We start from the raw sequence: 6,510 nt of genomic DNA on the forward strand, positions 1-6,510 counted from the left end.
TGATGCTGGTGGCGATGGGGAGCGGAGCGCTGCTCTCTTTCAGCTTTGGGAAGAAGGGGGGAGCAGCGGAGATTTCTAAGATTGGAGTAGCAACTGGCGAGATGGGCGAACTGCCCCTGTTTCCCCTGCTTATAAAGAGGGAGGGGGCGGGCGTTCCGTCTTTCCGAATAAAGAAACCACCCACGATCTCTCCCACGACGCCGCATTCGACGCGTGCAGTTCGGGGAAGGCGCGGTGGATACGGAGTAAGATACGGCATAATCCAGGCCGCGCGTGCCCGTGCCCTGTTTTGGGGCTGGCCCAACAGCGCTCGGCGCCATGTGTGGCCCAGGCCCGGGGGCTCCTGTCGATGTACTAGAGTAGGGGTACCCTAGTATCCCGAACTTGTGCACAGGCAGTCGCAGCACCCCGCGGCAAGGCTTGCCGGGTGACCGCCAAGGTCCTCCGTGTTTCCTTTGGAACCATTCAAGAACAAAGTATTCAAGCCAAGGAGACAAGGCCCCGGCAAGAGGAGCTTGCCGGGAAGGCCAACCAAGGCATCTCAAGGAACTTCCCGCGATGCGCCATGCGTCCCGACAAGGCCTGGCGAGCGACAAGCTTCCGGACGCGACAAGACAACGGCCGTGGCAAGGCGCTTGCCACGGCAAGCTACCACTCTGTACCCGCGCTCCAGCACATCCACCAACGTGTCGCCCTGGGGCCTTTCCAGGCGCGCGTGGCAGGAGGTTGTGCAACCAGCAGTGCGCGGTGGCAAGCGACACTGACAAGACTGCCATCGTGGCGAGCGGTGGCGTCCCTGACGGTCCCTTTCTGCACTATTTGGGCGACGCAGACGGGCATTTAATGCCTTTGTCCCCTGCTGTCAGGGTTAGGTAGGATACACTGTACAGGTGGTTGTACCAACCGCAATTCCTTTTCCATTTTTACCCTTATCTACGTTGCCACCTGTCGGTGACCCCTTCAGCATATAAAAGGAGGCCCATGCGCAACGTAGAGAGGGGTGGGGGAGGCAGAAAAACACTCACGTTCGGTCTCGTTAGCAGCTAGTGTGTATTGTAGCACTCAGCGCTCCCGAGCAAGAACTCAATACACTCAGACATGCAGCAGTAGGAGTGTTATCTCTACGGAGAGCTCCGAAGCTGGGTAAACTGCTCGTGTGCTTCGCCTCGATCCGCTCTTCGTGCGATCTCCGTCCCCCCGCCGAACCGAAAGGGGCTCGGTCCCCGGTCCCATAGGTGTTCTTGGATCAGTTTCCCCGACACATGGTGACAAAAAATATCATGATATTTAACCATTTAATAAACAATGGAACCATATATCCAACATGTTGTGAATATGCTCAACTGGTACTCGTCCCACGGACTTGCTTACCGGACGTGATCATTTCCAGACCACAAACATGATGATCTCAAAAACACACTCGTGATCCTTACGGCGATCACAACCCGACCAACTCATGGCCCGTGATCCTTACGGCGATCACAACCAGACCAACTCATGGCCCGTGATCCTTACGACAATCACAACCCGACCAACTCATGGCCCGTGATCCTTACAGCAATCACAACCGGACCAATACTTGGCCCAACTCAACACGATGGCCTCACTTCCATCCTAAGTATAAAATTAGTGTGCAAATTTATTAAGTGTTGACCCATGGTGTACCCTACTTTCGAGCATGTCCGTAACCGTGGACTCGGCTATCGATAGATTAAAACACTCTGCAGAGGTTAGTACACTATACCCACACTACGGAACCCATGGCCTCGCACTCCCATTCGGGTGGACCAACGGCATTCCGACGAAACCATTTCATTGCCATGACACTCTCCTGGCCATTCCAACTCAGTCCCCATCGGGCTAGTCCTGGGTGGCCCCGTGTCTACCTCCACACACCTCGACCACCATCATGGCCATGATCCACTCTAGGATCTGGTACCAAAATTAACTTAACAACGGGCTCACAAGGTTATGCCTGCCTACCGGGCTAGGGTATAGCATGACCATAACCTTCCCTAAATGGAGGCACCGACCAGAGGCATGACAATGAAACATATTAAGGCTGTCCCATACCGGCAAATGTGGTTGCACTAGGAAAGACTCGTTTCAGCGGCACCATGACCCGGTCAACAACATATTCAAGTTGAGTTACTTATCAGGTTCAAATTAATGTGAAAAATAACCAGTGTCATAATGCCATGCTATGCATCACTTAGCACATGCATCACATAACCATGCAAATAACTGAATCAACCATGCTCCCACGAAGCCATCATCAACTCATGCTACTTCTCTGGTTAACATCACACCTCACTTAAACCAGAATCATTTCTAGCAATCTCATCATTTTTCATCATGCAAGGATAATAATTAAACTAATTATTAAACTCCATGACCATATCCTTTATTCATTACTTGTAACCAAGTTCTTCTTAACTTATCAACAAGATTTAGTTCAAACTTTTTGTAATTCAAGCATTTTAACATGACAAGCATCTAACGGGATATAATCATTATATAACTAATTTTAAATGCATAAATATTCATAAGTTCAAGTAGGAAAATCACAAATATTGAAGTGGCACTATGAAAATGTTGTTGTGGCTTGCCTTAGTGCTGATGAGGTTCACAAAGCTCCTGGTGATCCTCAAGACATGCTAGCTCTTCTGAAAATAATCAAAACCACAAAAAGAAAACATCAAGAAACCATCTGAAAATTACCAAAAAATCTAGACAGCAAGGAAATATCCCATCTTTTGGGTGCTGTTAGATTTTTGGACACAGAACACAATGCAAAAAGAATCAATGCATTTGGATTTATAGATAAAAAGTTATGGCCATTTGAAGTTTCCTGGATTTAAATGAATTTGAAATAAATATTAAACAGACTGGGGGGTAACGTCGAAGGCATAAACACCCGGGGCGCCACCACTCATACCGGTTCACGCGCGTAATGAGTGGCTGACTAGCGGGGCCCGCTAGTTAGGCCAGAGGGAGGGGAGAGGGAAACAGAGGGAGGCGGCGCCTAGCCGGAGCACACGCCGGTGATGAGGCTTCTTGGAGTCAAACGAGAGGGGGGGTCGATGGAGGAGAAGGTTCCGCACCTGCCCGTACCTGTAGCGTAGCTAGAGGTGACCGGACGGCGTTGGAATCGTCCTCTCCAGCGGAGGCAGAGGGCGGAGGTTGCCGGAGATGAAGACGATGGCGGCTTGGGGCGGCTACAGGGGCTCCAGCTTGGTGGGTTGGCCTCATCGATGAGTGGCGGAGGCCCTGGCAGGGTCTCCTTGGCTTGGGAGGGGTCAGAGCTGGGGGGACGATCCGGCGAGCTCGGCGTCGGGAAGGCAGCCCGCGGCCTGCCTGGTCGGGCTGCAGCTTCTACTGGCTCGTGGTGGATGTGGGAGTGGCTGCGGGTGCTCCAAGTGGCTGGGGTGGCGGCTTATATAGGCGGGCGGCAAGGAGGGTTCGGGCTCCGCCGGAGGACACCTGTCCACGGTGCCCGGTGACGAACGACGCCAGAGAGAGAGGGAGAATATGATGGAGGTCAAACAGGAACTGTGCGCGGGCGTGGACGAGCACATGTGCGAGGGGGAAAGCAACGAGCACAGTGCGCCGCGCACTGTGCCGTTGGCCGGACCGTGCCCATGCTCGCTGCGGCGAGCTCCGGCGTCGGCGAGCACCAGGTGGGAGTTAAGGGTGTGGAGACGAGGATGGTGGCGAGGTGTGGCATGCTTTGGCCGGCTGGGCAGCGAGCACGCGCTCAACAGAGCGCTGGGCGGCACGCAGAGCGCGTGTTTTGCATGCCAGCACGCCCAGACGAATGCGGTCACCGCGTGAACCGTGACAGCAGGCCACCCTAAGTGCTAACCAAGATGTCTGGTGTGTAGTCCTTAGTAGATTGAAGTGTTACCACGGTTTGGTTTGGATCCAGGTGCAGTAGAAATGAATTTGTACTACTGACAAGTTTCTGGACAGTAACTTTGGAGACGTACTGTGGTCAAACCACTGGGAGTTAAGGGCTGAGCTTTGGGATTTTACTTACACTTACTAAGGTAAATAGGCACAGGAAGAACCAGTTAGAATGGAGCTAGTAAAAAGGTAGTTGCTGTAGAAACTACCATTTCTGTCCATAAATGACTTTATTTTCTGTAGCCAAAATTTTCCAAAGAGTGGTGAAATATTTTTTGCTCAGAAAGGTGCCCTAGGGTCCAAAGAATAATTAGGATTTTTCTCAGGATTTTTGGGGCAAGAAAAATTAGGGTTGCTTTGGAGCTCAAAGGGCTAGCTAGGGTTTTGGAGGGGAAATGAATATTTTTCATTTAAGAAAAATATTCCAAGCAATATTTTGGGTTGAACCAGAGGTGAAATGATGGTTTTTAGGAGGAGAGGGAACACTTGGGTGAAAATCAAGGGGTACCCAAGTGGTTAAGTCCAAATGAAATGATTCAAAACTCCAAATTCAAAACCAACTCAACTGAAAATCAAGCAAAGAAAAGAGGGCAAAAACCAGGCTGTCACACGAAGGCCACCGTAATTGAACACTCCTGAAAGTAGTATCATGGCTTTCGGGATGCCATGAACACCGCATATGCTATATTTTGATAATGTGGGTATCGTGACTTGCATGGTGCGAGGACGGTGGATACATAGTATACCGGTTTTTGAAGCGGGAACTTATGTCTGTCCTCCTCTCGTTCGACGACGAGCACTGCGCTCACAACTTGGTGTGTTGCCACTATATATAACAGCATGGGTTCACCAATGTTCGGTGCGCCTAGGATTGGTTTTCTAGCCAAGAGGGCCTTTATTTCTTCCAGTCTGGCTATAGCCGCATCCGTGCACTCGAAATGTTCGGTGCGTCGGAGAAGGCGATGGAGTGGTAGTGCCTTTTCTCCTAATCGGGAGATAAAGCGGCTTAAGGCAGCCACACATCTAGTTAATTTCTGGGTTTGCTTGAGGTCTGTTGGGGTAGCCAAGTGTGACAGAGCTCGGATTTTAGCCGGGTTTGCTTCAATTCCTCTTTTGGAAACGATGAAGCGCAGTAGCTTTCCAGCAGGAACGCCGAAAACGCATTTTTCCGAATTGAGCTTGATGTCATATGTTCGGAGATTGTCGAACGTGAGCCTCAAGTCGTCTATTAAAGATTCGACGTGTCTGGTCTTGATGACTACGTCGTCTACGTATGCCTCAATTGTTTTGTCGATTTGTTTTTCCAGGCATGTCTGAATCATGCGTTGGTAGGTTACACCCGCGTTTTTAAGCCCGAAAGGCATGGTGTTGAAACTAAAACGGCCGTATGGAGTGATGAATGTCGTTGCGGCTTGATCAGACTCCACCATCTTAATTTGATGGTATCCGGAGTATGCATCGAGGAAGCACAATGCGTCGTGTCCTGCGGTAGCGTCGATGATTTGATCGACGCGGGGGAGAGGGAAGGGGTCCTTTGGGCAAGCTTTATTGAGGTCCTTGAAATTGACACATAGGCGCCAGGATTTGTCCTTCTTTGGTACCATCAACAGGTTTGCTAGCCAGTCTGGGGGTGTTTTATTTCTCTAATGAATCCGGCTTTGAGTAACTTGGCTAGCTCCTCTCCCATAGCTTGTCGTTTGGGCTCTAAAAAGCGTCGTAGTGTTTACTTGACCGGCTTGTATCGCTTCAATATGTTGAGGATATGCTCGGCCAGCCTGTGTGGGACCCTTGGCATACCTGAGGGGTGCCAGGCAAAGATGTCCCAATTCTCGTGTAAGAACGCCCATAATGCGGCGTCGATTGTGGGGTTCAGATGTGCCCCGATTGATGTTGTTTTTGTAGGGTCCGTTGGGTGGACTTGGAATTTGACTATTTCGCCCGCTGTTTGAAAGAGGTGGATTTGGATCATTTGTCGAGTATCACATCGTCCCTATCCACTGTGGAGCTCAGCGCAGTTAGTTCTTCGGCCGCGAGGGCTTCGGATAATGCCTCATGGGCCAGGGCGGCGGTTTTATTTTCGGCGCGGAGTGCTACGTCCGAATCACTGGCTAGAGTGATGATTCCGTTGGGCCTGGGCATCTTGAGCTTCATGTACCCGTAATGGGGTATAGCTTGGAAGCTCGCGAATGCGTCCCGCCCTAAAAGGGCGTGGTATCAACTACTGAACGGGGCCACTTGGAATGTTATCTCTTTGGACCTGTAATTCTCCAGCGTGCCGAATACCACGTCGAGTGTGATTTTTCCCGACTAGGGATGATTCCTCTGAAAGTCGTGCTGCTTTGCTCAATGCGGCTCTTGTCTATTTCCATTTTGTTGAGAGTTTCCTCATAAATGAGATTTAATCCGCTGCCACCGTCCATGAGCACTTTAGTAAGCCGGAAGCCATCCACAATTGGACTAAGGACCAAGGCGCCTGGTGCTCGGACAGTTCGGAATTGAGGTTCATCATTGGCATTGAAGGTTATGGCTGTGTCGTTCCATGGATTTATTGCTGCAACATGGCAGACTTCGGCGAGGCTGCGGAGTGCTCTCTTGCGCCTATAA

The sequence above is a fragment of the Triticum aestivum genome, chromosome 7B (genome assembly GCF_018294505.1).
Source record: "Triticum aestivum cultivar Chinese Spring chromosome 7B, IWGSC CS RefSeq v2.1, whole genome shotgun sequence".
In the NCBI taxonomy this organism is placed as follows: domain Eukaryota; kingdom Viridiplantae; phylum Streptophyta; class Magnoliopsida; order Poales; family Poaceae; genus Triticum; species Triticum aestivum.